At 47.2% G+C, this 10403-nt stretch overlaps 1 long non-coding RNA gene across 1 annotated transcript; it reads right to left on the bottom strand.

Moving 5' to 3' along the window:
- Positions 1-7100: 7100 nt before the first annotated feature.
- LOC110546331 (uncharacterized) lies at positions 7101-10060 on the bottom strand. Its single transcript, XR_002476294.2, has 3 exons — positions 8802-10060; positions 7790-7912; positions 7101-7390 (listed from the first exon to the last, which is right to left on the bottom strand). It is a non-coding gene; the product is annotated as an uncharacterized LOC110546331 (long non-coding RNA).
- Between the last annotated feature and the right edge of the window lie 343 nt (positions 10061-10403).

Below are 10403 nucleotides of genomic sequence, written 5' to 3'. Positions count from 1 at the left end.
ACAGTTACAGCCAGCCCATCCACGGGTGCTCATTTTAAAATTTATTTAGCTGTTAAACAACAACAAAAATCTTGTCTGTACTAAATATGTGAAGACATTTGGAGGGTCGTTATTCCAAAATAATGCTTAGCTGTATTAGCAGTATAACAACTAATTACGTCACATTTATACTGTATTAAGTGTTTTAAGTAATACGGACATGATTTAAAGGATATGGAGGGTGTGAATGCTATATGTAAATATTAAACCCTTTTATATAAAAGATATTCTGTCTGTGGGGGGTCCTGGACTCAGTCATCACAGATAATGAAGGATGGCTATGTGTTTATGATGCTCATTCTTATTATTCTTAAGTTTTTGAAGTGTTCACACATCTATTTCAGAAGATGCTTCAACAACCTCCAAATAATACATGGTAATTAAGTCTTCCAATTAGCCCCTCAGATGAGGGAACTGGCATAGGTGAGATTAGCTGACTTTATTACAGGGAATTTGATGGGTTGGAAGTTTGGGTTTAAAGGAAATTATTGAGTCATTATTTCTAAGATGCAGAATTCCCTGTATGACTCGAATCTAAATTTCAATGAACACTTCAATAAGCTTTTTTACACAAAAGCCATGGGGAATATTTTCTGAGTGTCTTCTAGGCTCTATTTTTTTTTTTTAAAAAAAAATGTGGTTCCTAATTCTTAGGGCAAATGATGTGTCATTAAAATATCACCGTTGTTTTCTTTTTGAAGTATATCAGCAGCTCTCCTCCTCTTCCTCCCTGGAGGAAGGAAGAAGACAGCTGCACCCTCAAAGCTTCAGTCACAGGTGGGCTGTTGCTCTAACTATAGCTATGTGGTCAAGCACTTGATTAGCAGGCACAAGGTCGGGGTTCTAGCCCCACTATCACTAAATAAACAGATGAAACAAAATCAACATTAGTCACAGGCGTGACCTCTGTAGGCTTTCTGTAATTGGAAGCTTTAGCCTGTCCTTGAAGGTGTTGTGTAGCAGTTTCCTGCAAGGTTTAAAGCCTTCCAGCTTAGAGGGAAACTCATTAAAGACAAAGGATATTAAACCAGAGGTGAAACGACAGGGCAGTCTAAGGGGCGGGCAGAGCGTTCCGTCCGGTAGGGAAGCTCCTTAAACTCAGGCTGCAAGCAATTTGAATAGCTTCGACCAGATCCGCTAGGCCCTGCCCTCCCAAGTATGTTTGAGCTATAACGACTGCTGAGGGCCACTCCTAGACGACCTGAGTCACCTGGATGAAGCAGAGACCTCCCGAGCGACCTAGAAGAAACAGACCTGATGAGCTATGTCCAGAGGTGGCTCAAACCAACTGCTCCTCCTGGAAAGCACCCTTTTAAACCTGTTGAGCTGCCTGCAGGCTGTGCATTGGGTGCCAGGTTTCCAGCTTTCATGAGCTGTCACCCATGCTGGGGTGGGCTTTGGTGATGTAGCTGTCTTTGAGTTCTTTCTGCTCCTGTGAGTAACCCCAAGAAGACTCATTGGTTCACCAAGTTGGATTTCACTAGTATATCCATACTTTTGGTCTGTTGTCTAGGGGGAGTATGTTTGTTCACATCTCCCTAGAAATAACGTCATACGATGTGGGTGGACCATGACTCAGTGGGAGCTTTTGTAGGTCGAAAGGAAGTCTGGACCAGTGATGCTGATCATTTTGGGGAAGACAGGGGAACTTATGAAAAGGAGTAAAGCTTATGTCAAGCCCTTTTATAACTGCTTAAAGATGACTGCCCTATTCTACCAGTTTGCAACTTTTCAGACTCTTGAGACTGACTGTGAGGAACAGGCAAGGTGGTGGGGGTGGAGGGAGGTTGGAGAATCAAGCAAAACATGCAGCTCCATGGAGAAAAGTCACAGCCTCCAACCCGAGGAGATAGGAGGGGCATTTCAATGACACTGTGGCTTTCCCAGAAAGAATTATTCTCTCTTGTCATTGGAGGGCTGTAGGCAGAGAACTGAAGTTTCTAGGGGACCATGTTTTCTATTCCCCATTTCTAGGCTTTGTGATGATGAGTTTTTCCTGCAAAGGAGTCCATTAAGCCTTATTTTTTACAGGGGATGTGTGAAAATGAGGTCCTTTGAGTTTTAGGTAAATGGCTCCTGAGTTTCCTTTGACACTTGAGGTAATTAGAACAGACAGATGAAAGAATTCATAAAATAGTGTCCCCGGAAGGAAACCTACAGATCATGAATTGGAACTAAATGTCTAAATTTGAATGTTAGGGTTTTAAGGCAAGGGTGGTGGTATGGACTTGTAATCTAGCACTATGAGGCAGAGGCAGAAGGATTGGGAGTTCAAAGCCAGCCTGAGGCCCAGAGTGAGACCCTTTCTCAAAATAAACAAACAAACTGGCTACCTGACCAACTAATTAACTCTCAGGGTCCCTTCTGCTGTCAAAGCATTGCTGTATGACAGCAGTCTCAGCTTTGTTTACTCTAAACTCAAGCTGTGTGGTGGAAATGAGCTCTGAGCCACAGTGGCACCAAAAATGTTCTAATACTACACTTAAAGAGCCATGAATGATGGCAGGCACTTGTAATCCAGAGCTTGGAAGATGGAGAGAGGGCAGTTGAGAGTTCAAGGCCAGCCTTAATTATATAGCTAGTTTGAGAACAATCCAGGCTACATAAGAGCCCGATTAAAAAGACAAACAACCACAAGGAAGGCATTTGAACAGTTACCAGTGACCTGAAAAGTACACACCAAAGCTACCATGTGGTAGGAATCTCACATTCAGTAGAACGACCATGGGAAGATCCCAGTGCCCATGTGAAGAAATGATAACCCTTGCACTTTGCTGGAGGGCAGAGTGAAGCAGGCACTATGGGAGAGAGTACTGTGGCGTCTCAGAAGGTTAAGGAGAGAGTGAGCAAATGAAAGATCTGTCTATGCTTCTGGGCACACCTCTTAAGGAAACGGAAGCTGGCACTTGAACATTTTACATGCTGATGCTCATGCTCATAGCAGCACATGCACCATGGCCAAGAGGAAAAAGCCCAAGTATCAATAACAGAAGAATGGACACATAACAAAGTGTGGCCTGTACACACAGAAGAATTCTATTGAGCCTTAAAAACAGAAGGGCCGTTCTGACACAGGTTAAGGCTTGGATGAAGCTTGAGGACATTGTGCTAGGAGAAATAAGCTGCCCACAAGAGAGCAAATACTTTATTATTCCATTTGTGTTAGAAACTAGAATGCTCAAACTCAGAGACAGCAAAATGGTAGTTGCTAAGGGTGAAGGAGAGTGAAATGTTGGCGTTTTATGGCTCAGTTGGTAGAATGCTCGCTTAGCAAGAATGAGGGTGTGGATTTAGTCCCCAGGAACCCGTAAATGGGGCATGGTAGTGCATTCTTGTAATGCCAACATTTTGGCAGTAGAGGACTCAGGAGTTCAAGGTAATTCTCAGCCACATAGTGAGTCTGAGATCAGTGACCCTGTCTCAGTATTTAAAATAAGGAGGAAAAAGGTATGTGTGTGTTTGGTGTATGCCATGTTTGTGGTGGGTGGGTGTGTGCACACGTGGTGTGGATGGGGTGTGGGGTGCGTGTGTGTTTGGTATATGGTGTGTGTATGTGATGTGTTGGTAGTATGTGTGTGTGGTGTGTGGCATGTATATGTAGTATGTGTGTGTGTGTGTGTGTGTGTACACATGTGCTGTGAATGGTGTATGTGCGTGTGTGGTGTGTGTGCGTGTGTGTGACTCATTGCTTATTTGGGTACAGATATTTGTCTTTGGAAGTTCTGTGGCTGGATGGTGGGGATGGTAACATAGCAATAGGGACCCACGGAACCACACAACTCTGTACTCTTGAAGACCGGAAGATGCTTGGAGACTGGAGAGATGGCTCAGTGGTAAGGGTCATGCTCGGCTCTTGCAGAGGTTTCCAGTTCAGTTCCCAGCACCTGTGTCAGATGGCTTACAACCACCTCTAACTCCTGGGGCTCTGACGTCCTCTTCTGGCCTCCGCAGGCACCTGTACTCACACATACATTCTACCCGGTACCGTAATAAAAAAATAAACCTTTAAAAAGATGGTAGGCTTGTGCTATGTGTATTTTGCCACCGTGAGAAGAAATTTGAACAATGTATTTAACCAGTAAAAATGGAATTTTGCCAGTTTAACATATAACCAATGCTAAAAAAAATTATTAAGGAGCTCGTTTACGTTCTTTATTTCACATTCTTCAAAAGCCTGTGCAGCCTTTAGCACATCCGATGGCCGTGTGCCAAGTGATTGCCAGTGACACGGGGCCGGTGGCTCCTATGCTGGACATTCTGTTTTAGATAACGTTTGATGAAATGCAGCTTCAAGGTCTCCGGACAGATGTTTCTAAGGTCTCTAAAGACCACCAGCTGAGTAACTGAGAGACCAGAGACACCAAACCTGTTTTTGTCCTCTGTGCCTCACTACCCAGGAGTCTTTTGTGACCAGGTGCAGCTTCCCCACATCCGTCAGTCCTCTGTGACCAGCGGGGTGTCCGGAGATGTAATTCACTTCTGTTACCATCTACCCGGCGATGGCATCAGATCCTGCAGGTGTAGATCTTAGCTTTGCCAGGTGGGGTGCTGAATACCTGAGTCTTAGGCACTTAGGAAGTGGAGTCCAGGTCAACCTTGGCTACGTAACAAGCTCAAAGCCAGCCTAGAACGCTTGAGAGCCCGTCTCAAAAACAGTAATACAAAAAATAAAATAAGATGAAAACAAGAAAGATCTCAGTTTTGCCAGACTGCCTTCTCCTTTAGATCCAGGAAGAAACAGTGTGTTTCCTCTGTCTGATGTGGCTGCAAAGCCAAAGCTCTCACAATCCTTTTGGGATCCACCTCTTGCTAGAACTCTTCACAGAGGTTACAGAAACGCTTTCCCGATTCACTGAATCATTGCGAAAGGCTACAACTCAGGACGAGCCAAACTGAAGAGAGGTACGAGGCAAGGTATGAAGGAAGGTAATTCACCTTCCCAGCATGCACAGATGTTCTCATCAACACGGAAGCACCTCAAGCCCCACTATTGTGGGTACTTTGTTTTACAGAGGCTCTATCATGTAGATATGATCTATTATTAGTCCAGACTCCAGTCCCCCTCACTTGCCAAGGGATGTGGAATGAGGCTAAGTGTTCTCCACCTGGTGACCAGTCTCAACAGCCCACCAGAAAATGGTCCCTAGGACAAAGATGCTTCTATAGCCCAGGGCATCCCAAGGGATTCAGGCATTCCGTGTCAGGGATTGGGTCAAAGGTGACACTTTAGGGCAGAAGAGGCTTTTCCACTGTTCCGGGAATTATGAGCTTGGGAATTCCGTGCCAGGAATCGAGGGCAAAGACTTAACATATCTACTCATTATTAGTCACAGAATCACCTCCTCACATGCTCTGTGCTGTGTCTGCTGCGAGAGGAGGGGGCTGTCTAACTGCAGTCCAAGCAGCCTTCTATAGGCCAAGAAGCAAAAGTTCTGATGCCATTGCTGGTGACAGTGAAATGGCTCCAGGACACCAAAGTATGCCAAAGTACTAAGGTATGACTGAAAGCACACCTCGTGAGGCTACTGGCCTTTGAGCAGAAAAAGTGGTGTCCCCGAGAACTGGTAAATGTGGAAGGCAAAATGGCTTGAGGATGAATGAGGCAAAAGAGGCAAAGTCCTAGGCAAGCTAGCATCCTTATCACTGTGAAGACCTGATCCTTGCATAGCTGATTATTGCTAAATGACTCCTTCCTATGTCCTCCCTCCCTCCCTCCTCCCTCCTCCCTCCCTCCCTTATTTCCTTCCTTCCTTCCTTCCTTCCTTCCTTCCTTCCTTCCTTCTTTCTTTCTTTTCTTCCTTCCATCTTTCCTTCCTTCCTTCCATCTTTCCTTCCTTCCCTCCTTCTCCCCTCTTGATTCATGTTATCTAAAAAGTCTATTTCTTGTGTGAGGTTGGCAGTGACTTGGTGGACATTCATTCCCCTGACACTGCACTGAAGAAACGCACCACTCCATTGCACTAGCTGCTTTGGGGAGTTTGCTGGTGAATTTGTGAAAGGATCTTGCTTGGAATCTTTAGCATCTTCCCAGATTCCTGATGGTCCTCTGGGCGGGGGTCAGAGTGTCTGTACTACGATTTAAATTCACTGCTAAGAATCCCCTCACCTCCAAAACTCCTCCCTTGCCTGCCTGAATCCCATCCTATCAGCCCTGGGGGAAGAAAAGATGAAGTGACGTTTGGCTCCATTTGGAAAAACTTCCATTTTGTGGGATGCGTCAGCTCTCAGGAAGGGGAGCGTTGGGTCATTTAAATGTACCCGGATCACAACCCTGTCCTCCAGCCAGCTACGTTCTATGCAGGACACTTGTCAGCTCTTAATGGGGACTCAGCGGTGTTTGTCCTTGCTCCATGTCTGCTGTGCGCATGCTATGGAATATGGGCTTTGGTATATAAACAGGAAAGGGGGTACAGGGAGGAAAGGTCTCCTGTCAGTTTCTATCACAGTTTTACAGCCCCAGGGTCAGTTTCCTCTCTGGAAAGGCTAGTGAGCAGCTGTCCCAGCAGTCACAGTCCTGTTATCTCTGAGCACAGGAGGCTTTGGAGACAGATTCCAGGCTTATTTCTCAAAACAGGGGAAAGACTTGGTTGCTGCCATCTAGCTGCTTCTCCTAAGGCTCGGCCTCCTTGTGCCCCCTGCCCCCCAGGGGCTCCCTGGAATTGTGAAAGCCACCCTATTTGTTATGCTTTGGCTCTCTGCTACCTTGCTCTCTTCATGCTCTGCCTCAGAGTGCCACTGGAGGTGATTCTCATTTTCACATTCACTGATTTGGCTGCATAGGCTCTGGAGATTTCCAAGACTGGGTAAAATCAGTACCTTCCATATTTGGGGGAGCACTCTGGACCCCATTCCAGGCCCATCTGGGGAAGCTGCCTTTGTGAGGTGTCCAGATATTCTGCCAAGATTTGACCTCATGCTTCAAGCTGGCCAGGCTGTGGATCTGAGGCGAGAGGCCCTCCATCACCTGTCCTAACCTCATGTCAGTGCTTTGTGAACACTGGAGGTTTCAGTTGAGCCCGAGAGGCCCTGGGATCCAAGGCCAACAAGGACATTGGCACAGATGCACAGCTTTATTTCCCTTTGGAACTCACACCCCACGAATAAACATCCAACAAAGCCCAGATTCATAGAAATGCTTAGGGTGTGGAACTGAAGCCACGTGGGCCTGGGAGACAGCCTGAGACAAGGGATGAGGGCAGGAAGCTGGCTCCCGGGGAAGGAAGGGCCGTTTTACTGGAGGGTTCCAAAGCTGCTGTACTTGGGTAGTGGCACCGTCTGGAGGCAGCCCTCCTAGGTAGCACTTGGGTCCAGGAGGTGTTACCAAGAAAAGTGGTGTTCCCTCGTTGGCGTTCTGAGTTAAAAAAATGGATTTGGAATGAATCTTGAGGCAAGTTTAATTAAAAATTGAGAGTAAAACAGCAGGACAGGCAAGCTAAAAATCCAGCCATCATTAGGAGGAGGGGAGATGGAAAAGAGAAAACAAAAAAGCTGAAGGTGTGAGGGACAGTGTGCCTCAGAAGGCAGAGCCACAGATCTGAGTTCAAAGGGCAACTGATTTCAGGCTCCCAGACCCCGGAGGCATATGATTGTGCAGGGATGCACAGTTAGAACTAGAAATAGAGAACTAGAGCTGATTAAGAAAAGAGAGGCATTTCCGAGAAAGGGAGTGGGCCAGTAAGCTGAGGCGAGTGTCTCCAAGGTGCTGGCTCATGGGGCACTCGAATCTAGGAGACTTAAACACAGCACCCACTTCTTGCACACATGCTCTGTCCATTGGGAAAAGCCCAGGTCAGGAAGGACTTTCAACCCTCCTCTTCAGCTGGTTCCTGTCATATGTCAACCTTGATGTCTTGGCTCAGCCCCTGTTCTCCTGCTGCGGAAGGGAAAAGTATCAGCACGGTAAAGGAAGTCCAGACCTGCACGCAGCAGTCACCAGGCCTGCTGTTCTCAGCATCCGGCACTGCCTCCATTCCCAAGCTTCAGCCCCTCTCACGTTCTACAGGGCTCTTGGGTGCTTGGATGAAGCATCTTCCCCACACCCCCCCAAAAAGAAAACATTCTGAAGTATACAAGGCAAACTATATTTCTGCATCTTTATGTAGTCAAGAAAAATGTGCTTTGGGGGCTGGAGAGATGGCTCAGGGTTAAGGGTACTTATGTCCCTTCCAGAGGACCTGAGTTTTATTCCCAGCATCCACATGATGACTAACAACTGTCTGTAACTCTAGTTCCAGAAATCTGACTCTTCCTGGGCGCCAGGCACACACAAGGAACACAGATATGCAGGCAAAACACCCATACATATAAAATAAAAATCAATCAATCTAAACTATATAGAGTGTGGAAATTGCACACAGATCCGGGAATGGCAGGCAGCTTCATGAGCAATGAGCATGGAGAGTCTGCCTCTTATCCTTGCTCTCCTTGTGGGCCTACAGGGCCACGGCTTACTCCAGCTTTGGGCTAACGGGGCCTTATGGCATCCTTCCTTCCCACTGGCTGACTCCAAGATGGCAGGGAAAGGAGTCAGGGAGTTACCTGGGCTGATGCCCACCCTAAACAGGGCCAGTCACGCTCACTTCCCCTTCCTGTAAAGACTGGGGAAGGACAGCAGCAGGGTGGCCGGCTACAGCAACAGAGGGGTGATAGCCAACCGGGAGAGAAACTTCCAGCTAGGCTTTCAGGCCTGAGGCTCCCAGGCTGGGAAGGTGAAATGTCTGTCCTGGGAGGGACGTGGCTTTCTTCCAAAAGGCCTGTGTTACCTGATGGTGGTTCTGTGCAGCCCTGGCCAGGTTATATCTTCTTTGTGGAGTGTGGTCTCCCAGGCCGGGGCTGGAGGGGTGGTACTCCAGCACCCAGCTAGGCAGTTTGCTGGAGGCCACTCCCACGAAAGGGGCTGGAGGGTCAGGCATTCAAAAAAGATGGCTGGCTGCCCAGGAACTGGTAAGACGGGTTTGTAGGCTGGCTGCTGCCAAAAGATGCCAGGAGGCCATGGTCGGGAGAAACGTTCTGGGTGGGCAGAAGGCTGTGTCAGGAACTGTACCTGGAGTCCCCAACTCTTCGTCGGGCCATCTCTTCCAGGATGCAGGCTTGTAACTGATAATCTCTTTGCTGTCCTGATCAGGAATCAGTTGTACCCGGAATAAAATCCAAACTTCTGGGACTCTTTCAAGGCCCGATTCTGCTATAAGCACTTGATACCAACTGGGAAAAAGTTGAGACCGAAAATGTTTTCAGACCAGGAGTGTGGTGTGGAAGGTGTGTGTGGTGGTTGTTGTTTATGAAGACAATATCTTCCTGTTGTAGTTAAGTTACCATGTCACAATCCACAAATGCTCTTCCTGGAAGCTGCTGCACTTCCTGGAATCCAATGCCACCATTCAGTGTGTCATAATGCTTAACAGCCCTGCCTTTGCCAGTGCACTTGAGGATTGATTCTATTTATTGTTCTAATATATATATATATATATATGAGATGAGAATTCTTCAGCCTGTGCTATTATTTATGGATTCTGCAGCTGAGTAAATACTTATTTTAAAACATTTGTCTCACTTGCAAGGGATGAAATAAGATGGGTGTGGTGGCTCATACCTGTCATCTCAGCACTTGGGAGACTGAGGGTGGAGAAGAGAGAGTTCGAGGCTATCCTGAGCTACGTAACAACAAGAAAGAGTAGCTGCCACCGAGCAGCAGTTGGTTCTGGGGAAGCAAGTTAATGTTTGGGAGAGAAACTCTACCTCAGATGCCTTGGCAAGGATTTCCCGGCCAGCTGAGCTTTCCGGCTGCCTCCCTGTCACGTTTTTCCAGAACCTCTAGGAGGGGAGAGCTGAGGCAGCCTGTTTGGGGTATCCCTTGCTTCACACTTCCTTCCTCCACAGAGTTCAGCCAACCTGCACCAGGCTGGACATTGTTCTCCTGTTCCTCGCTGAAGGAAAGTCCCTATGGCCCATTTTCTGAGCAGTGCTTTTCCACTCTTTCGTAATCTTTCACTGTGACCTTGAAGGGCAAGGAGAGAAGGGCTTTGGCAGGGCATGCTTTTTGTGGAGCCAGAGCGCTGGTATCTGTGCTTTGGGGTCATACAGTGTGGCTGTGGCCAACATCCTACATCCTCCTGTCCTTCTGTGCTGGCATCTGTATCTGGGTGCGATCGGCTGTGTGTGTGTGTGTGTGTGTGTGTCAGAGAAAGGCACTGAAAGGAGAGACAGAGCAAGAGAGAGCACAGAGGATCAAATGACTTTTCAAGGCCTTCCTGATAGATTTGATTCTCCCCAAAGTCAGTAACAAACCCTGGACACCCCATGCGTGGAAGTCCATTCTTGCATAAAGATAATGATGCTAGGAGAACAGCAAGAAACAGAAGGAA

The sequence above is a fragment of the Meriones unguiculatus genome, chromosome 19 (genome assembly GCF_030254825.1).
Source record: "Meriones unguiculatus strain TT.TT164.6M chromosome 19, Bangor_MerUng_6.1, whole genome shotgun sequence".
In the NCBI taxonomy this organism is placed as follows: Eukaryota; Metazoa; Chordata; class Mammalia; order Rodentia; family Muridae; genus Meriones; species Meriones unguiculatus.
This window is presented reverse-complemented; position numbering and strand designations above follow the sequence as displayed.